Source organism: Schistocerca piceifrons, chromosome 5 (assembly GCF_021461385.2).
Source record: "Schistocerca piceifrons isolate TAMUIC-IGC-003096 chromosome 5, iqSchPice1.1, whole genome shotgun sequence".
Taxonomy (NCBI): Eukaryota; Metazoa; Arthropoda; class Insecta; order Orthoptera; family Acrididae; genus Schistocerca; species Schistocerca piceifrons.
Window position 1 is genome coordinate 628,736,019 of NC_060142.1, and position 27,816 is coordinate 628,763,834.

A 27,816-nucleotide genomic window follows, 5' to 3' on the forward strand; every position below is an offset into this window, starting at 1 on the left:
ACACTAGAGGTGCAATGGGGGCGCTCCCGCTGCGTTTTTGGTGGAAAGTGTTTGATCACCCAACGTAAACCTCGGACTTCGCTCCCTCTGATTTTCATGTGAACACCTGGCTATGAAGACAACACTTTTGCACAGGCCACAAGCTGCTGATGACCGCAGACAATTGGCAGAAAGCACAGGCGGCTGCCTCCTATGATAAGGGTATTGGAAAGTTGGTACTTTGCTACATCAGATGTCTACGGAGCAGCGACTATCTAGATAAGTTGCTAACTGTTGCACAAAAAACATTTTTGATTTTGACTGTGGTTCCCATTTCACGACCGATCAGACCTTACTTTCCGCATAGCCATCGTACATGGACATCAGAAACTGCAGCGACAAACTTCGAACAGCATATTCTGCAGCCAATATTACAAAACACAATATTCAGTAGATAAATGCAGTACTAATCGAACAGGTCGTGAATCTTAAGTTATAATTGTCTTCCATCAGTATAAGAGAATCTTGAAGTACACAAAGGAAAAGAGGCTAAAAAGAGGTCGGGGTTGCAAATAATTCCAGAAAGCAACAAACCATTTTAATCTCATTATTCACAGACTTCCTTTTCAGCCGTCATATCAAGATGGACGACCGCCGTGTTAACCATTAGCTTCACAGGCATACATGCATGTCTCTGGACAATGTAAGCAAAACAACAACAAAAATGTGTGGGCAAAAATGCCAATATTTCTCTTGTCATTCAATCAATAAAATGTAGTAATGGTGCGGATTTGAGTACAACTGAAATAACGGGCCCACTTACGAAATGAATTTACCTTTAATTATGTGTGTGAAATTAAATGCAACGCAACAGCGGAGTACGGGAAAAATCAGCTGAGTATTTGGCAATGCAGATTAACTGATCGAACCGTGCATTATTGGCTCATAACATACACAACTGAGGATGCTGATGTTAATAATGCATAGCGAGGACATGCATTAACAGTCATTACCCGTCCAATGGGTGGATATTAATCAGGTCCCGAAATAAACGTCGACTCTGGGCGTTTATCGGCGAAGCGCAGTAACATTTGCTTACCAGTGTTTTGAAGGTTTATTCACTATTCTTTCTAGAGAAGTGAGAGAACAATGGGCTCTAAAAAGCGTTGTGTTTATAACACGTGAAAGAATTCTTCAGTTAAGCGCTCGATACCAATAAAACATCACTCTTTTAGCTTTTCACGACAATGGGTTGGGTTGTTTGGGGGAGGAGACCAGACAGCGAGGTCATCGGTCTCATCAGATCAGGGAATGGCAGAGAAGGAAGTCGTCCGTGCCCTTTCAAAGGAACCATCCCGGCATTCGCCTGGAGCAATTTAGGGAAATCACGGAAAACCTAAATCAGGATGGCCGGACGCGGGATTGAACCGTCAAGATAGAGAACTCACTTACTTCACGCACATGGATCATTTCAGGCGGGACGTCTATGAGGTGTTTTTGCCGCAACGTAAGTTCATTTCCTGGGGTACGCTGTAGACACAAATGGCAGCCTCCCTCCTCAAGATAGAATAAACGCCATAATTGCTTAGAGAGTTTCCTCGCTTTCTGAGTGTCTCAAATCTTTCCGAGTGCTTCATTTCTAATCACAGCTCCATTAAATGAACTACTTAAGGGAGCACCAAAACCGAACGACAAATTACTGTGGACGAGCGAAACAGACTCTACCTTCCCGCCCGTAAAGATGACAACAGCAGACACTACACTACCGCTAATGGACCAGTACAGCCAGCACAGCAGTACAATCGGCAGACCATTTCTGGCGACCACTCGCGTATTACAGCCACAAGCTGTCACCATCCCAACAACGGTGGGCGACACACGGCCGAGAATTAAATGCTGCACACGCTGCTATCAAAAAATTCAAACATTACTTGGAAGGCCGACAACTTGGTATTTATACAGACGACAAGCGTTTGACTTAAGCTTTTGCGGTGAATCCGAGCAAGACACCTCCAAAACAAAAAATGGTTCAAATGGCTCTGAGCACTATGGGACTTAGTCCCCCAGACTTAGAATTACTTAAACCTAACCAACCTAAGGACATCACACACATCCATGCCCAAGGTAGGATTCGAACCTGCGGCCGTAGCAGCAGCGCGGTTCCGGACTGAAGCGCCTAGAACCGCTCGGTCACATGGGCCGGCTCTCCAAAACAGTTGAGACAATTAGACTACACTGGTCAATTTTAAACTCGTATTGTTTATGTACAAAGCAACTGTACTGTGACAGATGCTCTAACCCGTGTTGAAACCTTGAACGTACAGGGGCATACAACAGCACAGGTCTAAACGAAAGCTACAGCCATAGGTTTCGATGCTCTTGCACATGCGCAAGAGCATGTCGAGGAATTACGGACGCTGCTCGCGCAAAAATCGCGACGAACTACGCCAACTAATCACACTTGAAACAAATGCCAGACTGTACTGCGAGATTTCCACGATCATCAATTTTGTACCGTAACAGTTCCCAACTCGAGCAATCGCAGCTGGGGACACAGTCTAGCACATCCCGCAGTTTGAGGCACATTAAATTAGTCAGGCAAAATTTTGTATGGCCCGGACTGCACAAGAACTGCAAAGCACTTGTCAAGAGCTGCACGGCATGTCAAAGGAATAAATTCTGGCGACATGTCAAGACACCACTGGGCGCATTTGTACCTTCCAACCAACGATTTGAACGTATCGACGTTGACATTGTAGGTCCTCTCGTAGTTTCTGAAGACTACAGCTTACTGCCTCACAATATTGTACCGATTCACCAGGTAGCAGAAGCGTTCCTAGTGACATAACGCAGTGGAGACGGTAGCGCAGACAATCTTTCGTGGGGGGGGGTCGTATCGCTCGATTTGGCGTGCCTATACGCATCACTACTCACCGAAGACGTCAATTTGAAGCTCATCTTTCCAAGGCACTGTCAACGTTACTAGCTTTTAAACCGTACACACCACGACCTACCACCCTGCGGGAAAAGGCACGGTCGACCGCCTATATCGTCAGCTCTACGGCGTCACGTCAAACGAAAGGGGACTGGGCCACTGCCTATTGTGCTCCTTGGGCTGCGAACATCCTTAAAGTGTGCGGTGGTGTTATGGTGTTTTCGTGGAGGGGGCTTGCACCCCTTGGTTTCGTGTGGCACTCTCATAGCACACGCCTACTTGATGTTTTAAGCACGTTCTTGCTTCCCACTGTTGAAGAGGAATTCGGGGATGGCGATTGCATCTTTTAACACGATCGAGCAGCTGTTCATAATGCACGGCCTGTGATGGAGTGGTTACAAGACAATAACACCCCTGCAATGGACTGGCCAGCACAGAGGCCTGGGATGTTCTGGAATGCCGACTTCGTGCCAGGCCTCACCGACCAACATCGATACCTCTCTTCAGTGCAGCACTTCGTGAAGGATGGGCTGCCATTCCCCAAGAAACCTTCCAGCACGTAGTTGAACGTATGCCTGCGTGAGTGGAAGCTGTCATTAAGGCTAAGGGTGGGCCAAACCATACCGAATTCCAGCATTACCAATGGAGGGCGCCACGAACTTTTAAGTCGTTTTCAGCCAGGTGTCCGGATACTTTCGATCACATAGTGCACGTCCATTCGTTTTCGCAGAGTTAGGACACCTGCACACAAGTATTTTTGCTCAATGACTCGGTTCGCAAACCACTTCAGCCGCCGTATGAGGACCATATGCAGTATTAAGTGGAGACAGCAACAAGTTCAGAGTTTTGACATTCATGGTTTGCCGACAATAGTTGCCCTTGATTGGTTCAAACCTGCATTTATCGATGCGCAAGACGCCACCAGATACGAAAAGCGAAAATGGCATTACTGTAGACGCTTCTGCGTGTCGCCTCGGTGACACATCACGACAGACACCGGAGGTTATCGTACAGAAGACAACGCCAAGCTTGCCCAGCCCTCAGCAGGCGTCCCTGGACTGAAGAAGAGTGACACTGGGTAGTCTACGCCGAGGGTGGGGGGTGGAAATCATGCGTGAACGCGCAGGCATAGAGAAAGTACACAAATATTCTGTGTGTGTACTTTTACGGTTACGTATTATCTGACGTTACTTTCTTCTCTGATTACTCCTTGCTTCTTATGATTACGAATGGCTCGCAACTTGTAACTAATACACACGTGGAATAAATCTGTATCTGAGAAGACTACCACGAATCATCCATCACTCGTAGTTTACGAACATCCATTCCACGCCGACTGCTACGTCAGATGCTCTTAGCCTGTGAGTACGCCGTACAGGCAGCAGTGCGGTGGTTCTCAACCTTTCTGGGACCATCCATTGTCTATGAGTACCATCAGGTATTAACTAGTACCCCAGCCCATTTTTCAGTCCCATCATCACGATCAACATTAACCCCACCTAAACTTTAAAATAAAAAATAATTTTCTTCGAACACTTTCATTTTTGAAATGACGAAACATAAATGATATTTAGTTTTTGTAGATGTTTTATTTCTGTAACAGTGAGGCAGTTGGTACTGTCTACTTGTAACAACCTTTTTCTAAATTTCTAATAGAATAGTGAAGGAATTCTCAGCGCGTCGTGAGTAGTACCTACATTTCCTTCTCAGAAAAGGAAGTTTCCTGTCCACAATGAGAGCAAACACTTGTTACAAAACCTACTTCCTCCGTCTCACTCTTCTCCCTGACGACACATGATCCACTCGCACCGTGAAAACCTACATTTAAAATCAAGCAAATTAAAAATAAAAACTCGGGGCTACTGTTTTAAAATCACTTGATTGCTGGACTCAATACTTCTGAACTGGCACAAACTGGTTGACTTCAGGTTACCAATGCTCTTTATCTGACCACTCCCACTCATAATAATAATAATAATAATAGTGCAGGCCCTACAGCAATGTAGTAGCCAGAACATCGTTACCGTTTTGTTGTGCCGTCAATTAGTTTGTTTACTGCTGCGAAGTGAATAACGATGGAATTTCTGATCCATTGCGGAAACTACGTAAATTCTGAGAAAGCGTTTAATGAGCTATTTAACATGTGTGTCTCAATTTTACTGTTATAGATGCATGGCACAGACTACCATAGTCCGTCCACTGCGTAGCGGGTGGACTATGTAAGGAAGATGTCCACGAATTCGTTTCACAAGCTATAATCTCTATCACATTGTGCCACGTATTAATATTACTATTCAAAAAAATGGTATTACTCGTACTGATTTATATAATCATAATTACGGCGTTACCAAATAGTGATAATAGTAATGACATTTTAAAACTAATTTGCTCTAGGGGCTGTAAAGTGGAGATACTGGTGTTAAAAAACCGACCTATGAGTATCGAGGCAATAGTGTAAAAACTGAAATTATCGTGGATCATATTTCAGGAAACCGGGCCGCGCGGTTAGAGGCGTCATGTCACTAATTGCGCGGTCCCTCCCTCGGGCATGTGTGTGTGTGTGTGTGTGTGTGTGTGTGTGTGTGTGTGTGTGTGTTTCTTAGCATAAGTTAGTTTAACTAGTGTGTAAGTCTAGGGACCGATGACGTCAGCAGTTTGGTCTCTTAGGAATTCACACACTTTCAGGAAACCGGAAGACATTTTTGAAGTCGAAGCCCGCTGGGTTCGGCGACAGAAGCAGCCCTCCTGAGCGAGGCTGCTGCCCTGGCGGGTCAGTCTGGGCGACTTCCCGAACCGGCCAGTCGCCACGGACGAGTGGTACAGCCCCGTGACAAGGGAGAGACGCGAGCTGTGCACACATCGCCGGGGAAGGTGTAGACGCAGACTAACATCGTGCAACGTGACGCTGAGGGTCTTTTTTAGGGCTGCCGTGGTCTGGGGGTGACATATTATGGTCGTAAGGGGCATCCGTCACAGGATCTCACACTACCGGAAACCACCTGACGCTGTCGAGAAGAAGCGTCGCGGGAGAACGTGCGAGGGGCGAGGGGCGGGCGGCTCCCGCCACACAACTAGCGTTCCGGCTCTCTGGGTTCCGCAGCACGGAACACGCACGGCCGCATCCGCTGCTCGGTCGCCGTGTCGTCCTCACCCGCCCACCCAGCGGCTCCGCCCTCTTTCCTCGGGTGGAGACAGCGTTGCGTGGCAGACATTCGAGGCATTAAGTCGAGCCAGTGTTGGCCGTGTAGCGTTTCCTCAACAGGTACAATGCTCACTGCTGCGGCATTCATTTCCGCCATGTCACCCATCCCTGGGAACCACGTAACGCATCGAAGAGCGAATAACAACACAAGGAATAACATCATAACCATTTCGTGGTCGCACCTTCATACTTTCTAAGCAATAACTAACAACTTTTTGACTATCCCTGGAAGTCGTGCAACCTTTACTTAAAGGTGTCTCCTAAGTTGTGTATCACAGCCAACTGTAGCACGTAGAATGTGAAAGCTAATATAGCCGGGGCAAAATCACCCACCTGGAAAACAATAAAACTGGCGTTAAACAGTGCCTCCTCCTCTCATGATGAATCAGCTACATTTATTTTTTTTGGACGGGGGGAGGGGGGAGGGGTTGTGGGGCGTAAAACATCTAAGTTCATAAGCGCCCAGTATAGAACCATAGAATGCTGCGACAGCGAGGGTAAAAAACCGTTGCGAGGTCCAATAAAGAAAGGAAGGGAAAAAAATTTAAAACGTCAAGAGTATCTAAAAGACGTCGACAAGACACCGGAGTCACCAGGTAGAAATCGAATCTCTTTTGTCATATTACTGCTTTTTTTAAAAAAAACTTAAAACGCGAGCCACAGGTCGCACACCATCCGCTAAAATGTTCTGCAAAGCTGGCGGCAGCCCGACCCTGAGACGTAAGTGGCGAAAATAGGGGCAGAGGATCAGGAAATTTCTGACTGTTAATGGCCGGCTACAGTAAGGACAGCCGAGTGCAGGGTCGCCACTCAACAAGGGGCGGTGACTACAGCGGCAGTGCCCTATTCGTAACCGAGCCAACATTACTTCCTCACGGCGAGACAGCCAGGCTGTTGGGAGAGGTTTGACTTCTCTGAGTTTGTTCCATGAAGGGAGCGCCAATGGCCATGCCAAAGTGACGTGATACGCCGATAGAGAAAACTACAAATACATCTAGTACTGGCGGTCAGGAATGTCATCAAAAAAAGAGTCAAGCGTTAGGTGGCCTGGCATGGAAGACAGCCGACACGCATACCTACTGAGTACAATGTCGCTCCGGTATGAAAGCGGTAGTTCACCGGCTCCTGCGTGGAGCGCGTATACGTTGTTGTTGTTGTGGTCTTCAGTCCTGAGACTGGTTTGATACAGCTCTCCATGCTACTTTATCCTGTGCAAGCCTCTTCATCTCCCAGTGTCTACTGCAACCTACATCCTTCTGAATCTGCTTAGTGTATACATCTCTTGGTCTCCCTCTACGATTTTTACCCTCCACACTGCCCTCCAATACTAAACTGGTGATCCCTTGATGCCTCAGAACATGCCCTACCAACTGATCCCTTCTTCTAGTCAAGTTGTGCCACAAACTTCTCTTCTACCCAATCCTATTCAATATTTCCTCATTAGTTATGTGATCTACCCATCTAATCTTCAGCATTGTTCTGTAGCACCACATTTCAAAAGCTTCTATTGTCCTCTTGTCCAAACTATTTATCGTCCATGTTTCACTTCCATACATGGCTACACTCCATTAAATACTTCCAGAAAAGACTTCCTGACACTTAAATCTATACTGGATGTTAACAAATTTCTCTTCTTCAGAAACGCTTTCCTTGCCATTGACAGTCTACATTTTATACCCTCTCTACTTCGACCATCATCAGTTATTTTGCTCCCCAAATTGCAAAACTCCTTTACTACTTTAAGTGTCTCATTCCCTAATCTTATTCCCTCAGCATCACCCGAGTTAACTCGACTACATTCCATTATCCTCGTTTTGCTTTCGTTGATGTTCATCTTATATCCTCCTTTCAAGACACTGTCCATTCCGTTCAGCTGCTCTTTCAGGTCCTTTGCTGTCTCTGACAGAATTACAATGTCATCGGCGAACCTCAACGTTTTTATTTCTTCTCCATGGATTTTAATACCTACTCCGAATTTTTCTTTTGTTTCCGTCACTGCTTGCTCAATGTACAGATTGAATAACATCGGGGATAGGCTACAGCCCCGTCTCACTCCCTTCCCAACCACTGCTTCCCTTTCATGCCCCTCATTTCTTATTACTGCCATCTGGTTTCTGTACAAATTGTAAATAGCCTTTCGCTCCCTGTGTTTTACCCCTGCCACCTTCAGAATTTGACAGAGTATTCCAGTCAACATTGTCAAAAGCTTTCTCTAAGTCTACATATGCTAGAAACGTAGGTTTGCCCTTCCTTAATCTAGCTTCTAAAACGAGTCGTAGGGTCAGTATTGCCTCGCGTGATTTCTACGGAATCCAAACTGAAGTTCCCCGAGGTCGGCTTCTACTAGTTTTTCCATTCTTCTGTAAAGAATTGGCGTTAGTATTTTGCAGCTTTGACTTATTAAACTGATAGTTCGGTAATTTTCACATGTCAACACCTGCTTTCTTTGGGATTGGAATTACTATATTCTTCTTGAAGTCTGAGGGTATTTCGGCTGTTTCATACATCTTCCTCACCAGATGGTAGAGTTTTGTCAGGACTGGCTCTCCCAAGGCCGTCAGTAGTTCTAATGGAATGTTGTCTACTCCCAGGGCCTTGTTTCGACTCAGTGCTCTGTCAAACTCATCACGCAGTATCGTATCTCCCATTTCATCTACATCCTCTTCCATTTCCATAATATTATCCTCAAGTACATCACCCTTGTATAGACCTTCTATATAATCCTTCCACCTTTCTGCTTTCCCTTCTTTGCTTAGAACTGGGTTTCCATCTGAGCTCTTGATGTTCATACATGTGGTTCTCTTATCTCCAAAGGTCTCTTTAATCTTCCTGCAGGCAGTATCTATCTTACCCCTAGTGAGATAAGCCTCTACATCCTTACATTTGTCCGCTAACCATCCCTGCTTAGCCATTTTGCACTTCCTGTCGATGTCATTTTTGAGACGTTTGTATTCCTTTTTGCCTGCTTCATTTGCTGCATTTTTATATTTTCTCCTTTCATCAATTAAATTCAATATTTCTTCTGTTACCCAAGGATTTTTACTAGCCCTCGTCTTTTTACCTACTTGATCGTCTGCTGCCTTCACTACTTCATCCCTCATAGCTACCCATTCTTCTTCTACTGTATTTCTTTCCCCCATTCCTGCCATTTGTTCCCTTACGCTCTCCCTGAAAGTCTGTACCACCTCTGGTTTAGTCAGTTTATCCAGATCCCATCTCCTTAAATTCCCACCTTTTTGGAGTTTCTTCAGTTTTAATCTACAGTTCATAACCAATAGATTGTGGTCAGAGTCCACATCTGCTCCTGGAAATGTCTTACAATTTAAAACCTGGTTCCTAAATCTCTGTCTTACCATTATATAATCTATCTGAAACCTTTTAGAATCTCCAGGGTTCTTCCATGTATACAACCTTCTTTCATGATTCTTGAACCAAGTGTTAGCTATGATTAAGTTATGCTCTGTGCAAAATTCTACCAGGCGGCTTCCTCTTTCATTTCTTAGCCCCAATCCATATTCACCTACTATGTTTCCTTCTCTTCCTTTTCCTACTGTCGAATTCCAGTCATCCATGACTATTAAATTTTGTCTCCCTTCACTACCTGAATAATTTCTTTTATCTCATCATACATTTTCTCAATTTCTTCATCATCTGCAGAGCTAGTTGGCATATAAACTTGCACTACTGTAGTAGGCGTGGGCTTCGTATCTATCTTGGCCACAGTAATGCGCTCACTATGCTGTTTGTAGTAGCTTACCCGCACTCCTATTTTTTTATTCATTATTAAACCTACTCCTGCATTACCCCTATTTGATTTTGTATTTATAACCCTGTATTCGCCTGACCAAAAGTCTTGATCCTCCTGCCACCGAACTTCACTAATTCCCACTATATCAAACTTTAACCTATCCATTTCCCTTTTTAAATTTTCTAACCTACCTGCCCGTTTAAGGGATCTGACATTCCACCCTCCGATCCGTAGAATGCCATTTTTCTTTCTCTTGATAACGACGTCCTCTTAAGTAGTCCCCGCCCAGAGATCCGAATGGGGGACTATTTTACCTCCGGAATATTTTACCCAAGAGGACGCCATCATCATGTAATCATACAGTAAAGCTGCATGCCCTCGGGAAAAATTACGGCTGTAGTTTCCCCTTGCTTTCAGCCGTTCGCAGTACCAGCACAGCAAGGCCGTATTGGTTAGTGTTACAAGGCCAGATGAGTCAATCATCCAGACTGTTGCCCCTGCAACTATTGAAAAGGCTGCTGCCCCTCTTCATGAACCACACGTTTGTCTGGCCTCTCAACAGATACCCCTCTGTTGTGGTTGCACCTACGGTACGGCCATTTGTATCGCTGAGGCACGCAAGCCTCCCCACCAACTGCAAGGTCCATGGTTCATTGGGGGGGGGGGGGGGGGTATATGTATGCGGCATAAACGTGTGGAAGGAATGAAACGACTGCAAGCTTTCGAGATACGATGTTGGAGCAGGACAGAGCAGGAGACAACGAGCAAATAAAACGCCGTGCAGTCACAATAGCGTGACCACAGCCTCTGTTCGACGTTAACGCGCAACAACCACCCACAGACGGCATGTGGCAGCACTATTAGCAGTGAGCGGTACATAAAGCGTGTCGGGCGTACGTGGAAAAATGTGCAGCCACTGATGTAATGCGGAACCGTAGCAATTTATCTGATGTCCAAATGGACAAGATGCATGGTGCATTTCCGAAACGGTTAATTTCACTATCCAAAACCGGCGCCGAGGCAACTGCAGTGTAGAACGGGCCTCAGATGACAGGGCTCAGTGACGGCTGCGGAGGTGCGTACAGGCCAATAGAGGTGCAACGCTCGAGCAGCTGACCGCCCACCTGAGCCAACGACTGTTCAGGAAATGCTGCAGCGCATGGGTCTCCGTAGTAGGCGCCTGGTTCATGCACCCATGCTGACCGCTGTCCACTGGTGACGAATTCTGAAATTTGCACGCGAGTACCGCAAGTGAACGTCCACTGAGTGACGATGGACGGCCTTTCCGGATGAATCACGTATCAGGTTCCATCGGCCACACGGCCGTTCGCGTGTGCGGCCCTCCAAGTATCGACGAAAGGCTGCAGGAAGGAGGAAGGAGCGATAAGGATGCAATTAAAATCGCTAAAAAGAGGAAAGGCCGCTGGACCTGATGGGATACCAGTTCTATTTTACACAGAGTACGCGAAGGAACTTGCACCCTTCTTGCAGCGGTGTACCGTAGGTCTCTAGAAGAGCGTAGCGTTCCAAAAGACTGGAAAAGGGCACAGGTCATCCCAGTTTTCAAGAAGGGACGTCGAACAGATGTGCAGAATTATAGACCTATATCTCTAACGTCGATCAGTTGTAGAATTTTGGAACACGTATTATGCTCGAGGATAATGACTTTTCTGGAAACTAGAAATCTACTCTGTACGAATCAGCATGGGTTTCGAAAAAGACGATCGTGTGAAACCCAGCTCGCGCTATTCGTCCACGAGACTCAGAGGGCCATAGACACGGGTTCCCAGGTAGATGCCATGTTTATTGACTTCCGCAAGACGTTTGATACAGTTCCCCACAGTCGTTTAATGAACAAAGTAAGAGCATATGGACTATCAGACCAATTGTGTGATTGGATTGAAGAGTTCCTAGATAACAGAACGCAGCATGTCATTCTCAATGGAAAGAAGTCCTCCGAAGTAAGAGTGATTTCAGGTGTGCCGCAGGAGTCTCGTAGGATCGTTGCTATTAACAATATACATAAATGACCCGGAAGTTCACTGAGGCTTTTTGCGGATGATGCTGTAGTATATCGAGAGGGTGTAAAAATGGAAAATTGTGCTGAAATGCAGGAGCCTCTACAACGAATTGACGCATGGTGCACGGAATGGCAATTGAATCTCGATGTAGACAACTGTAACGTGCTGCGAATACATAGAAAGAAAGATCTTTTATCATTTAGCTACAATATAGGTCAGCAACTGGAAGCTGTTAATTCCATAAATTATCTGGGAGTAGGCATTAGGAGTGATTTAAAATGTAATGACCATATAAAATTAATCGTCGGTAAAGCAGACGCCAGACTGAGATTCATTGGAAGAATCCTAAGGAAATGCAATCCGAAAACAAAGGAAGCAGGTTACAGTACGCTTGTTCGCCCACTTCTTGAACACTGCTCAGCAGTGTGGGATCCGTACCAGATAGCGTTGATAGAAGAGATAGAGAAATTCCAACGGAGAGCAGCGCGCTTCGTTACAGCGTCATTTAGTAATCGCGAAAGCGTTACGGAGATGATAGATAAACTCCAGTGGAAGACTCTGCACGAGAGACGCTCAGCAGCTCCGTAAGGGCTTTTGTTGAAGTTTCGAGAACATACTTCACCGAGGAGTCAAGCAATATATTGCTCCCTCTCGCGAAGAGCCCTTGAGGATATCAGAGAGATTAGAGCCCAGACAGAGGCACACCAACAATCTTTCTTTCCACGAACAATACGAGACTGGAATAGAAGGCAGAACCGATAGATACTCAAGGTACCCTCCGCGACACACCGTCAGGTGGCTTGCGGAGTATGGATGTAGATGTAGATGGTCTGGAAAATGCTTTCCATGCATTGCCTGGGTGATCTCGTAACTCTGATTGAAATGGCTCTGAGCACTATGGGACTTAACATCTGAGGTCATCAGTCCCCTAGAACTTATAACTACTTAAACCTAACTAACCTAAGGAAAGTACACACATCCACGCCCGAGGCTGGATTCGAACCTGCGACCGTCGCAGTCGCGCGGTTCCGGACTGAAGCGCCTAGAACTGCTTGGCCACCGCGGCCGGCCGTCATTCTGGAAGGCACTCTTGGGGACCACGTCCACCCCTTCACGCAGTTCGTTTCTCCTCAGCAGGATGCATCTACCAGCAGGTCAATGCAACGTGTCACACGCCTCCAAGTGCACGTGCGTGCTTCGGAGAGCACCAGGATGAGTTTGTCGTACTCCCCTGGCAACCGAGCTCCCACGATTTAGACACGCTGGAGAGCCTGTGGGACCACCCCAAACGGACTGTTCGCGCCACGGATCCACAATCGAGAAACATAGCCTCACGGCACTAGAGTCGCCACGGCCCCACATCTTTGTCGGTAATTTCCAAAATCTCACCAACACACTTCCTGCGCAAAGCGCGTCGCTAAAGGTCGTTATTCAGGCTTCTGACAGGTGCTCACATTAATGTCACGGGGCCGTGTTGTTTCACACTCTGTCTCATGTTCGTATCACAAAATTGCGAATGACCTGCATAGGATATGTTTATTCTTTTTCTGTAGCCGTTTCTGTGCCTCAACATTACTTATGTACGTTATAATGGTGGTAGAGAATATAACAGTGTATTACCACAATATGTTTCAGTGACGTATTTCCGGAAGTTTAATACGATAGCTTCGGGTAACACTCCCCACATACAACAGAAAATACAGAATAAGAACTAAACTAGAGTTCGCAACGACTGGAACTCAATACGGAAAAAATGACGAATAGCGCTGTGCGGATATGAAGTTACAACTGGACCATTTTTCCTCTCGTATTTTTGTGAAAATGGGCTCTACACCGCAGCAACATATTTATTACGTCAATTTATACGCTAATTCCAAGTTCGATCACACGAAAGTCTGTGCGTTCGGTACTTGTTGTCTCACTCTCTGTATTTATAGCTGCTTCGAATTTATGTTGCTAGCAGCACTACACAGGAGAGGAGCAAATGCTTGCCCTCTCCTCGCTGCTCCACCTTCCACTAAAAGGGTACCGAGGGAAGGGTATCAGAGAGAGAGAGAGAGAGAGAGAGAGAGAGAGAGAGAGAGAGAGAGAGACCATGGTATTCGCTCGTAAAATTGTATGACGCACACCTCTCGTAATGAAAATCGTCTGCTGAAAGACACAATTTCCTTCGGAGTAATTAGGTCAGTCTTCTCGCTCCCAGCGCTACGTAAATTAACGTCGCGGAGGCGCTGCGCGAGAAGAATTTACAGCCGGAGCCAATCTAGGGACAGCAGTCATCACACCTGCAACTCTCCAACTACCATTAATTTGTTCTTCAATCCGAAGACCTGACGTTCCTACCCAACGGTGGACCACCATTTCTGGAACGACGTTTTGTATTAGGAAACGCACATCGTTAGGATATTTTACAGCGCAGTAAGTGTGGCTTTTTGGTCATTCCACGCACTCCTCGCGTTCACTATTTACGTTCGTACGAACGCAATGTCGCGTCAAAAACATCGCTGGACAACCACTCAATTTTCCGAAACTTCCTGACAGATTAAAACTGAGTGCCGGAACGAGACTCGAACTCGGGACCTTTGCCTTTCGCGGGCAAGTACTCTACCAACTGAGACGAGACGAGGTACTGGCAGAAGTGAAGCTGTGGGAACGGAGCGTGGGTCGTGCTTGGTAGCTCAGTTGGTAGAGCACTTGCCCGCGAAAGGCAAAGGTCCCGAGTTCGAGTCTCGGCCCGGCACACAGTTTTAATCTGCCAGGAAGTTTCATATCAGCGCACACTACGCACACTGGCACTCAATTTTCCCTTTCTTGAAATTTAGCAAGTGAGCGTGGGTTTTTCTGCTGGCGGTAGCTGGGCACCTGCGTGACGCCATACATGTTTCGAATAACAATGTTGTTGTTCTTCTATTTCCTGGCGTTCATCCCGTGCAGGACGGGGCCAATTTTTCAGGATTTGGCAAACTTTATTTACTAGTTAGCTTCGTGGCCGTATAGCCTGACGCCAGAGTTGTCCAGGTAACCTAAGGGAGGTAGAAGTCTTTCGCACCAAATCTGTGTGACTTGTAAACTTTTTTTCTGTGCGTGAATCGCATTTTAAGTGTTTGCGTATCGTACTCTCCGAGACGGGATTTGTGGACCGGTCCAGCATTTGCCTGAACGGGTGGGGGAAAACCGCCTAGACCCGGCTCTGCTCTGCTCTCTGTGTGCACGTTGCACTTCTCTGTATTGATAGTACTATAGCGAGAAATGAAATGATAATTAAATCAAGACCTTACGCTGCGAACAGGCGTTGATATACATCAAGGGGGACGGTTGAAAATGGGTGCCCCGACCGGGACTCGAACCCGGGATCTCCTGCTTACTTGGCAGACGCTATCCATCTGAGCCACCGTGGGCATAGAGGATAGTGAGCCCCACATTTCCAACTTCCTGTCCACACACTACATTCTTAGCGCCCCTGCCCATTACACTCATTACTCGCGGCAGACAATCTTACCGAGTCCCGTAAGAGTTCGGGCAATACGTGTGCATCTGCACAGAAGAAGGAGCTCAATGGCCGGTTAGCCTTAACTATATGAAGACGGTATCTGTTCTTTCGGACATGTCCGAAAGAACACACAACATCTTCATATAGAGAGAAATTCGCGGATGGTTCGATAATGCGGGACACAATTTGTACCAAAACATTTACGCTACAAATGTGTAGTGAATATATAAGACGAACAAAGTTTATTTCTGTTTCACTTATCCGTTAAAGTGAAGGTGAACATTCAAAAATTTGACAAAGAAACTCAGTAACAGAAGTACTCCTCAATGAAATTTGCAATTCATCAATTAGCTGCGCTCACATTTTCATAAATCTATAATTAACAGTATATTACAAGTAACAGTTGAACTGTCTGTCTTTGTCTAGCATTAAGACCTTCCCGGAAATGTTTGGTACGACGAGCCTCCATGTAAATATAACTACTGACAATATGGTAACATCTTGGTCACATGCAATGTTTTGAGTAGAAGTAATTGGCTCATGTGGACGTACTCTCTGTGGTAGACGAATATGACGTCACACAATGGATGTTTGTGTGTGGAAGAGTGGGTGGGTGGGGGGGGGGGGGGGGGTGCGCAAAGCAATGCACATAGCTTTTTTGCCACGAAGGCAACATGTGCTGTATTGCACTTGATTGAATAATAAATTAATTCAGTGTTGGAAATGGAAATGTCGTGTGGCTAGGGCCTCCCGTAGGGTAGACCGTTCGCCTGGTGCAGGTCTTTCGATTTGACGCACCTCGGCGACCTGCTCGTCGATGGGGATGAAATGATGATGATTAGGACAACACAACACCCAGTCCCTGAGCGGAGAAAATCTCCGAACCAGCCGGGAATCGAACCCGGGCCCTTAGGATTGACAGTCTGTCACGCTGATCACTCAGCTACCGGGGGCGGACAATTCAGTGTTAGTGACCGTGTATTTGGCCTACACTGTACTGTATTTGACTATAGCGAACATCTCAGTTAACAAGTATTTAAAAATAGATTAGTCTTAGTTTTTAAAACTGCGGTAGAATATCGGAATCGTCAGATTAAATTTCACACGAAAGATTCAGTTGCCTTCCTTTTGTGAACTACGCCCTATCAACGGCGCCGTCCGAGCATCACCATGGCTTTGGGCACAACTCTTTAAGTTTCGTTCTCCGTGTGAGCCATATGTCTACGTTCGGATTTGGTCGTCGTCCATTTCTAGACGTGCCTGAAAATTGTCCGTCATCTTTGCTCAGGCGAACGTGCCGAAGTTCTAAAACCAAATTCTACGGGAACAGTCAAAGGCGTCGCGAGACGACACGCCGAGAAAACAGGGGCTTTTCTGCAGCAGAAAGCGATACCGCGCATGTACACGCAAGAGACGTACGACCAGTGGCCACCCAGCCACGTCTGCAACACAATTATTTTCAATTCTAAGGTAATTTGTACAAACAGCTAGAAGCCTTGGCAATGGGGCCTCCCCTCAGTCCTCTTTTAGGAGAAATCTTCACGGACGATTTCGAAAAACTGTTCCCATATAACGAACACTTCTGTGATAACATCAAATATTGGTAAGACGTACTGTGTCTGTGGACTGGTACCAAAAGAGAACTAAATACGTTCCTAGAACATCTAAACCCACAACAGAAAAACACACAGTTCACCATCGAGATGGTGAAAAATCCATTAACTTCTTAGACCTTAACATACATATCACCACGAATACACACAGTTTCAAAATTTACAAGAAACCACAACAACGGACACGGTAACACCCTCGCGTTCACAACACCCAATAACACACAAACATCCCTACCAGTGTGAAAACACAGTTTTCAAACATAATAAGACACCATTAAATGTACTGCATCCAACAATGGCTATATCGCTCACTTAACTGATAACACTTTACACAAGAAGCAGCGTGCCGTATGTGTATACCCACTCAGCGGCAACAGTCTCAAAACCAACTGGTGTACTACCCGACATTTAGGAAAGCTGTCCGCCAAATTAGCCAAAACTCTCAAATCCCGCAATTATAAAACGTCCATTTTATGTAAGAGGTACTATAACTCATATCTTACTCAAGAGCAATTTATTAATTAATAGTGGTGCTTATAAAATGACTTGCAATGACCGCAACAAAATACGAGTATATACCGGTAAAACAGGCTGGGCTACAGCAAGTAGGCTGACGGAACACGAAAGCAGCTAGAGATTAAATAGGTAAGACTCTCCCGAAGGAAGGACACACATACCAAACGCACAGAAGTGCTACATATAGCCAACAAAGGAAGAAAAGTAAGCTCCTGAGAAGCACTTGAGGTAAACAAACATTTAGCTCAAAATACCCACCTGGTTCTAAATGATCAATTACAAAAAAGATCCCCACTTCCAAGCTTCATGTGATGTAATCAAGTAGCCACATACCGACAGCGTGTCACAATGATTCGTACTGCTACGAGATTTTCATATTCCTTACCCTGATACCTAACGAACTTTAACATTACAACAGTATTACTGTAATACCATGTATTTTAATCATGCACCGTATTTAATACAGTCCACTGCTTAAACTTTAATTTACATTCTAAAACATGTTTGTTGTACAACATAGGTATCTAGTGTTCAATCAGACGGTTGTCAATCAGTCACTAAACATCTGTCATACTCTACAATTGTGTATTATAATTATTTATTGTGTTTATTTACATAGTGTAACTTACAATGTTTGATGCACAACATTCTGTGATAGACTATCTTTATTTGTAACGTTTACTTTATTTAAGACGCGGTGTTCCTTGCGGACGCTAGTCAGTTGTTTTCTGAACATGGTACAATAGCCGAAAACTAGTCAGAAGTAAACAAAAATCAGTACAACATAAACAGTTAGTTGTTGGTCAACCTTAAGCATAGTATACGCTAATGCAGGACTGCCGCTGAATTAGGTGTTTCAACAAGGGGAATCAAAGACGTCGCGTAGGCATTTGAATCAAGAAAGTGAGAGAACTGTCTATTCTGGAATTATGATTGGATTTTCCAGAGTCTTCTTATCAACAATGACGTCCATCGTATTCCCACTTTGCTTCTAGTAGTACTTCGGCGCCGGCCTCGGTGGGCGAGCGGTTCTAGCAGTCCGGAACCGCGCGACTGCTACGGTCGCAGATTCGAATCCTGCCTCGAGAATGGATGTGTGTGATGTCCTTAGGATAGGTTTAAGTAGTTCTAAGTTCTAGGGGACTGATGAACTCAGGTGTTAAGTCCCATAGTGCTCAAAGCCAGTACTTCGGCGCCGAAATAATCTCCTCGTTCAAACAATATGGCCGCCTCCACATTTTCTATGTGGTCAGACACGTCTTCGTAGCATATCGAGTGCCGGTTTACTATCACTATAAACTCCGTGCTACAACACCGAGCAAGTTATTGGGCATTGTGTAGTCATTTACGTCACACTTGACAAAGAAGCACGGAACAGTTGGAGAGCATCCCACGGAAGCAATCTAACCGTAATGTACTCAGTAACACGACCACCTACAGGGATACTGTCGGCCAATTTTCGGCGCCCACGCTGTGGAGCCAATCTATGTACGCAATTACTGTCCTTCCCGTCTTCTTTTTGCAAATGTATGTAAATTCGCGAATGCGTTATTAAAAATAACTGGCAGCGGCACAGAACGCCCCACAGCTGCGGCAAATGGTGTTCTGCATAAAGCAGGAAGCTCACCTGTACCCGGAAGGCAGTGGCCGCGGCGACCGACTGCGTTCGACAGTGTAGCTCTTACTTTCGATTTGATGACTCCTGTTCCGATATGCACGGCGTAATCTTCGTGCTAGACCTGGAATGAGCTTCCGCAGTAAGGCGAGCGTATTATTACCTGGCGCCAATTCCGCAAGCCCCAGAAAAAAAATGACGGGGCCGCGCGTAAAAGAGGTCGCCGGCTGCGTTCAATTAACACGGCGGCCCGCTCGCCCTGTGTGTCTGCGCATTTTCACCGCTCACTGCAAAGTGCACAGCGCAGTTTCCGACAGGAAAAAAAGACTACATTTACGCCGTCACGTATTCGCGGAGCACTGTCCTCACCCACATGCAGCGGCGAGTGCACCACGGCGAACAGACCGCGCTCGAGTGTCCAGGGCACTTTTGCCGCATGCAGCGAGGGTCACGGACAATCCACGGAAGGGATGGCCACTCGCCGCTAATGTAACTTCAAGAATAACCCGGTACCAACGTAACATTGCGAGCACAGTGGACATCTTACACTGCTTTCCCCGGCAAAACCCTCGTGCATGTCTTCTTTCCTCCACATTGGCCGAAAATAGGGTGACGTCTGCTGTTTAATACTTACGAAACACTAACTTCGGTGTTAGTTTTACATGCTATTGAGTTCGAAATTAATTGGCTTCATCTTCAGGCTCCTCGACAGTTCTCAATATATGCACGAACTTCAGAAATTATATATGTGGTCACTATTCTTTCGGACACGTCCGAAAGAGCAGACAATACAGATACAGGGTGTTTCAAAAAGTACTTTACAACTTCAAAAATTCATAAAAATTTATTGACATAAGATACAGAGCTGGGTTTAGTGTTATTTTGCAGGGAAACACAAGTTTTTTTACCTTAAACTAAAGGTGTTGTACGTGTCTTCCGTTGAATATCCTGCACACATCCCATCGGAAGTGAATTTCTTCTCAAACTCGCTGTAGCATTGCAGGTGCAATTTGCTCAGTGGCAGCGTAAATTCTTGCTCTAGGTTCAGGTAGAGATGCCGGCACAGGAAGTATAAACACGATATCCCTGATGAATCCCCATTAAAAAAAAAAAATCGAGTGTTGTCAGGTCTGGGGAACGTGGGAGCCATGCAACTGGCGCATCACGGACAATCTATTGACCTGGAAAGCGGTCACTGAGAAAATCCCGGACGTCAGCCAGGTATTGGGGTGGTGCACCGTCTTGCGTGAAGTAAACATTTCCTTCTTAGTCATCCTCATCGATCTGTGGTATCAAAAATTGTTGTAACATACCCAGGTAACCCATTGATGGTCCTCTCACGGAAAAAAAATGGGACCGTACACATTGTTCTTGCTCAGTGCATAAGAAACGTTCAGTTTAGGACTATCATGAACACGTTTCAATGTTTGATGTTGATTTTTCACTGCCCCAAATCCTACAGTAGTGTGTGTTAACCTTACCACTTAAGTGATTAGTCGACTCGTCAGAAAAGGTGATTATGTCCAAGATATGTTCATCCTCAGGATTTTAATTTGCTCACTGTGTGACAAGCTCGCCCATATTTTATGTAAGTGGCCAGCCAATAACAATTTCCTGTGACATTCTTGTTGCTATGTTTCCCCTTTCCGTAGGTTTTACTTTCTTACGTAGCATTTTCTTTCTTTTCCTGCTTTCTTTGAGTGTGTGCTTTAGTTTTCTTAGGTCTGTCCACATTCGTTCCTTTTAATGTGTGTCAGGGCGCTGATGATCTCGATGTTGAGCGCCCATAAGCCCCAACACACCACCACCACCACATGTAATCAATTTAACATATCCACACAGAAGTTCTTGCGAGCAATTTTATGAGTGTCTTTTATTACTTGTAAGATTGTCAATCTGTACGGTTTCTCAACACACGCCAATCAGTCGTACGTGGGATTTTGCAGTTCTCGAGATGCACGCTGCATGGCAAGTCGATTTCGTAGGGCTGTTGACGAAACGTCGTCTCACTCGCTGAACAACGTCGTCGGAAGTGCTTGGACGACCTGATGACTTCCCACGCCTTACCTAGCACGCTGCTTCTATAAACCATTTATGCCACTTATAAATTGTAGGCCTACTAGGAGGATCTTTAGCGTATTTGGTACGGAAATTAGCTGAACTGCTGTCGCCTTCTTCAAACCAAAACACACAGCTAGCACGCTCGGATCCAGTGAACGCAGCCATCTTTAACGCAACTGCCGCTAGCGCTCCTTATGGTGTGATTCGCAGCAAAATACGCGAGACGAAACTTGATGTATTTGCCCACAAATTGAGACTACGGTCACCTCTGTGGGTACTATGAATTAATTTATATGAATTTTCAAAGTTGTAAAGTCCTTTTTCAAACACCCTGTATAATTAAGGCGGGGCTGGCCAACGATCCTTTCAGTGCAGGCGGGCACCACGCTCGAACTCTCACGGTAACCAGAGAAATGCCGCGAGTAATGCGGACAATGGGAAAGAGGTACTGCACCAGTGGTGGGTGGATAAGCTGAGAATTTGGGTCTGGCGGAAGGCGTGCTAGGGTGGTCCGTGCGGCTGCGGTGGCCGCTCTGCCCAGAGCGTGTATTGGTCTGCGCATCTGCCTGGTGAACAGGGAGACCAGGGTTCCAAGCCCGGATCGGCAAAAATTTTCCACTGTCCCCACTGATATAAATCAGTGCCCACTGGCAGCTAAATGTAATTAATTCCGTTACATCTTGACATCAGAAAGTAAGTTACATGTGTTGGTCAGCGTCAAGACCACTGCGCGACAAGGGTGGCGCGTTGTCACGAGAGTGTACAGAAACGTCCCGGGGTTTGCAGCAGACGCAGTTGTGCCGTGATACGGATGACAGGTGCGTCACAGTGTGGCAGCGAAACGGCGCTGGAGCTGGGAACGTACTTCAGAACTGAAGAACGTGGGGCAGTACGACTGTTGTGGGCGAAACGTCCAAACTGCACACAGAGATTCGCCGCAAAATTCTGGCGATGCACGGACAAAATGCGATGTCGTGTGCAGCTATTGAGTAACGGCGTCAACTATCTGACAGAGCCCCCACAGGCGTCAATAAAGTTGATCGGAAGGAAGGAAGGTCTCGTAACAAGCAATTTCCAGTCTTTCGGCGAGCTGAAAGACCACCTGAGGCGAGAGAGATTTTCCGATTATGAGAACGATCACACAGAGGTTCTCTAATGACGCTCTGACAGACGGGCGGATCTCTATCGTCGAGGAACATATCAACTGGTAGAATGTTCCGCCCGTCGTTTGCGGAAACCTGGTGGTCGTGTCGAGAAATACGACACTACAGTGCCTGTGTTATTCAGAATTAAGAGGACCACATCCTGCCTATCTAACCCATGTTAATTTAGGCAAGTATTTCACCCATTTCTGAAATAATTATTTGATGCAGGACCTTAATATTTTTACTGTATGTTACAGATGCTAATATTCAACTGTACTAAACTCCACTTCATCTATTTTATAATTTTTAAGAAATACTTCTAAATTTATTAACAAAGAATACTAAGTTTTTTCTACAGCATATATTTTTTGTGAACTTTCTAATGGGGAATATTAATGAATGTAGTACCAGAGGTGGCTTTTTATATTATGCAGAGTCTCTGAAAATTTCATTCATTTATCTGTGATAGTTTCTGATATAATGGGGCATATGTACGGAAAATTTTAGTTTGCGGGAAATTGACTTTAAAGAAAAAAACTTTTGAAATGTGTTACTTACAGTTAATTAAAACTGTCCGCCCCCGGTAGCTGAGTGGTCAGCGCGACAGAATGTCAATCCTACGGGCTCGGGTTCGATTCCCGGCTGGGTCGGAGATTTTCTCCGCTCAGGGACTGGGTGTTGTGTTGTCCTAATTGTCATCATTTCATCCCCATCGACGCGCAAGTGGGGTCAAATCGAAAGACTTGCACCCAGCGAACGGTCTACCCGACGGGAGGCCCTAGTCACACAACATTGTTATTAGTTAATTAAAACTGTCCTGCTGCATATGACTGCCACTCTTTGGCCTCTAGCAGGTCTTCCAGCTTCTTTTTCACCTTCCTGGATATTTGTCTTGCTTTGTTGGCCGTATTAGATGCAGACCTGTCTGCATCGGCTATCGTCATTTTATCGCAGTTTTGCAGCCCAGTGATCATATTTTCACCAGGATTAATTCCCAGCTTTTTCAGTACCCAACACTTTCCAATATTACCACAATTGAATGTAATGACAGCATCATGAACTCCTAGTTTCATTGTATGTGTGCCTAAAAAAACAGTTTTAGGAATGCAGTTCCAAATTATGCTGTTGAAATATTTATTTGGGTTCTGTGTCTGCCCATGCAGACATTTTCTTAAAAGGTCAGGATGAGCCAAGTCTCTGAAAATGTTGTATTTGCACCACGAATTTTCTCCTGGTGCACACAATCCATGACATGGATTACCACCAGTTGAGGACTTATGGAAGAATATGGCCCAAACATGTCTCTTCATTGTCTCCAGATTTTCTTTATTTCTCCTAATTGCCTGCTCATAGCATACCTGCAAGTTTTCTATAACAACTACTCGCAATCACATTTGAACAAAACTAACCGTATGTTTCAAAGTGTGTAGTTTACAAACAGCAGAAACAAAAGAATACCGACCGTAGCATTCCAAGGATAGCCAACACGCTCGGGAGTAAAAAAAATCCCAAACGTACAACGTAGGGGATATAAAGATCTAAAATATATGCAGAAAAGTGGGTGTGGCACATAAACACACGTGGTAGGAAAATGCTCTTTAAATGCTCGAAAATTTTTTTTTCAGCAAAATCCTTTTCAGAGTACTTAAATAAAACCTTAATCTATCGAAATATGAAGAAAATCTAAAATTGATTTTTTTTTCGGCCTGAACCACGGTGTGGTCCCCTTAAGGCGTCCGAAAAGCAGGCACTGCGGCGACTACAGCCGTTACCAAATACAAGAAACCTATTCGCAGTTGCAAATATGGACAACCGTCAGCTGTATAACGGGATGACGGCAATGAAACATTCTCCCGGACCGGGACTCGAACCCGGATTTCCCGCTTATCGCAAGCGGTCGCCTTACTATTAGGCTATCCGAGCACAATTCTTGGGCAGGCCTAAACTTCGATGTGGTGTCAACCATTTCATTCAATACATATCATGTAGTTCGTACAGGCTGCCATCGCTACAGTGCCTGTTTCTTCATGTATGTATGTATGCACGAATGAACGTTGCATTGTACTTTGGAACAACACCGAGCAAGTGGTCTTTCAATTAGAATTGCATAACCTATATGGGAATATACGAAATGGCTGTGTGAGTACAAGTTGTAGACAGGTGGTTGACGACATACACAACTTTACGTTTGGCCGTGAGTCGTGCTCGCGTAGCCAAATGGTGAGGCGACCGCCCGCGACAAGCGGGAAATCCGGGTTAGAGTCGCGGTCCGGGAGAAAGCTTCATTGTAGTCTTTCCGTTATACAGCTGACGGTTGTCCACATTCGCAACTGTGAATACATTTAACGTTTGTTGAAAAATAGTGTGACGTATGAAGCTGCGCATCATGCAGCCTATTGCGCACAGTTTGAATCGTAACACGACGTCCTGTGGCTGCACGAAAAGCATTATTCAACATGGTGGCACTGAAGACAGTGTCCCTCCGAGCCATGATCCGTAGGTAACGGTCATCCACTGCAGAAGTAGCCCTTGGGCAGCCTGAGCAAGGCATGTCGTCGACAGTTCCTATTTCTCTATATCTCCTCCATGTTTGAACAATATCGATTTGGTTCACTCCGAGACTCCAGGACACTTCCCTTGTTGAGAGCCCTTCCTGGCACGAAGTAACAATGCGGACGCGATCGAACCGCGATTTTGACTGTCTAGGCATGATTGAACTACAGACAACACGAGGCGTGGTACCTCCTTCCTGGCGGAATGACTGGAACCGATCGGCTGTCGGATCCTCTCCGTCTAACAGGCGCTGCTCATGCACGGTTGTTTACATCTTTGGGCGGGTTTATGGACATCTCTGAACAGTCAAAGGGACTGTGTCTGTGATACAATATCCACAATCAACGTCTATCTTCACGAGTTCTGGGAACTGGGGTGATGCAAAACTTTTTTTGATGTGTGTATATTTTCCACTGGTGTTCGAAAGTGAGATCCTATGGTTACAAGGCGACGACCTCCAGACGTACGTACCTCCTGTTTGTTTTAAAGAATGCTACATGATATGACTCTTACGTTCCTTTTTGGAACTTTTGACTACTGAGTTCCTTTGTTGTAACATAGCTCACATCCGTTCATTTTTTATTTTCACTTCTGTGAAAGATCAAGCGGCACCTCCGCTGCTCTAACTATTCATCACACACCATGACCACATAACCAGGACGCCGTGGCACTGCCACATCTTGAGCTAGAACCGTTCACTATTTCTATTTTGCTTCAGTTCAGTTCTGCAGAGTTTCTTTCTGTTCTCATGCCTGATCTGTGTTCAGTGTTTGACGGACTATCCACCGGGTCAATAAATATGAGACGAGGGGGGGGGGGGGGGGGGGTGCGATGGGGAGTTTTCCTTGTTAGTACGATTCTTGGACAAAGTGACAGGAAGGGAAGAGGAGGCTAGACAGTACGTCACGCGCAGACGACCCTTTCCGTTTCGTCGAGAGACAGACAACCGACGTCGTTTTGCTCGGCTCCGATGCATCTCTCAATTACTGTGTTTCCGAAGCCTCGGGAGTGACAGCTCACATAAGAGGCGGCGCGCGAGATCAAAGCGGGCCACGGGGTATCGCGCCCGCCTCCTCACAGAAGGACGCCAGCCGAGCGGGGGGCGCACGTGCAGGGCGGCCAAAGGGCCAGAAAAAGGGCCACCTGCAGCCGGAGCTGCCGCAGGTAGGTACATAGGTACATCAAGCGCGGGCCGCGAGCACCAAGCTCCGCGCGGACCAGCCAATCAGTCTCTGGCAAAGCGAGTCTGCAAACGCCCAGGCACACCAGCCCTCCACACGAGTAACGTCAAGTTACCATCAATCGAGTGAGAGTTTTGTTGCACAAAAAATTCAGAGGTCGTAACTTCGATCTACAAAAGATGACTGAAGCCAACAGTTACCAAGATGGAGAGAAAAGTTCCGTTGACGAGTATCTGTTAGCGGTATTAACTACAGTGTATAAACCACACTGGTGGCCAGTGAGCCGTGGTAAAAATTGCTGTTTTGAAAAGCGCGCCAAAGCGCCTTGTGTGAAGCAGTCGCCCTCCGTTTCTGGCGGTGGCGCCGCTGTAGCAATCGCAGCTTTGGTGTCTCCCTCTGGTGGGAAAGGGGAAATGTTGACTGTTCACGTGCATTTAAGGGGCGCTATGAGCTCGCCACTTCGTCACTCTGGGTGAGTCTGGGGTCAGTCTCTCGTCCGGATTTGTGGGGCAGTTAGTGTCTGTCTGTCGTCCGGAGTGTTAGTGTGTGTTTCGTTCGGATCAATCTTTAAAGCCGGATAAACGAGTCCACTCCGCCCGTAAGAGAACTCAACGAGTGGTCGCCCGGTCGGGGCTTAGTTCCTGCATCTGAGTCTGCGCGTTAGGCCGCAAGTTTGCTCAACTTGCTCAGGCAATGGCCATTGGCAGCTCGATCGATCGGTTGGTCGGTCGCGCACTGAGACACAAGATGACTTGTCCGCCTTGAGCGTCGGCGCATGTGAGGTCGCCACGTGAGTTCAGTGGGCCGCGCCGTATTGCGAGGGTTAGTGGCTTCGCGGCCGACACGAGAGAAACAAGAGTCAACCCACGACATCAGTCTGGCCGGTGCGAGCTGCGACGCCGTGAGACGGGAGATCGGCGCGCCTTCCTGCGTCCGTTGAAGGGGCTGGCAGCGGACGGTTCGAGAGAGCGATTTGGGAGTGCTGCGCCAGGTCTTATCCAGAAATCACAGTTTATTAGTAGTTAAGTGATTGGTGATATGTTGTTTCATTTACTTGTTAAATTCAACTGGTTTTCTTGGTGAGGCCACCAGCCGCTTTGTTTTGGGGTCGTCCCACCACTCTTCTCAGTTTGCACACCCGTGGGAAGATGGTTATTTATGAATTGGGTGGTCCGTTTTTCCCTTGTGGAGAAGGGGCGGGTTAGAGCAGTCTTCGGTTCGGGTTGTTCGGTAATCTCCCTATCCATCTGCCGTACGTTAGCAGCTGCCTCTGTCATGTTTGTCGGATTCGGTGTGTTGACGAATTCATTGCTTGGAGTGTAACGGCCTAATTCCTGAAATATGTTTTTATCTTTCCTATCATCTTCAGAGGCGGTATATGTGTACTGTAGAGCATGTTAACTCGTTTGGCGAACCTTGTATAATTTTATATAAGATTGCATTTCATGGGCTTTTATTTAAATGGTCATTTTAGTATATAAAGTTGCCACTCTTTCACCGTAAGACTTTACTTGGAAGTTTAAGATCAAGTTGCATCTTCGGTGGCAAGTTAATTTTTTAATTTTAGTGTTTTTTACCATTTCCATCACTCCTATGGGGTGCATAGTTTGTGTGCTTGTGTGAATTGTTGAAACTTTTAGTTTAAAGTAATCTGGTGTGTTGCAGATTTGCACCTGTGTAGTCTTTCAGAGGCTGTTGTGAGCGGTCGTGACTACGGCCGTGTCAAAAGGGAGTGGCAAGGTTCTCAGCCCGAAAGC

At 46.1% G+C, this 27,816-nt stretch overlaps 1 protein-coding gene and 1 non-coding gene across 3 annotated transcripts in view; one reads left to right on the forward strand and one right to left on the reverse strand.

Annotated features, from left to right (window-relative positions):
- The window catches only part of LOC124797879 (CD109 antigen), an 855,659-nt gene that overhangs the window by 130,614 nt on the left and 697,229 nt on the right, over window positions 1-27,816 (reverse strand). The gene's annotated exons all lie outside the window — the stretch shown is intronic.
- On the forward strand, window positions 14,553-14,626 carry Trnas-cga. Its single transcript has one exon. It is a non-coding gene; the product is annotated as a tRNA-Ser (tRNA).